Below are 208 nucleotides of genomic sequence, written 5' to 3'. Positions count from 1 at the left end.
TTCTTCTACCAGATATTAATGTTCTTTATTATTTTTTACATATATTATCTATTAGTATCTACTGCCTTCTATCTTTTTCGTCTATGCTATAACTATTCTGCTCTTATACTGTCAATCATTATCTGCTATCACTCTTGAATATTAGTTTGGTTTGTTTTCATTTTGCTATCATAATACTATTTGTTATAGATGTATCATATACTACATC

Source organism: Penaeus monodon, chromosome 31 (assembly GCF_015228065.2).
Source record: "Penaeus monodon isolate SGIC_2016 chromosome 31, NSTDA_Pmon_1, whole genome shotgun sequence".
Taxonomy (NCBI): Eukaryota; Metazoa; Arthropoda; class Malacostraca; order Decapoda; family Penaeidae; genus Penaeus; species Penaeus monodon.
The sequence above is the reverse complement of the archived record's forward strand: the minus strand, read 5'-3'. Positions refer to the sequence as shown.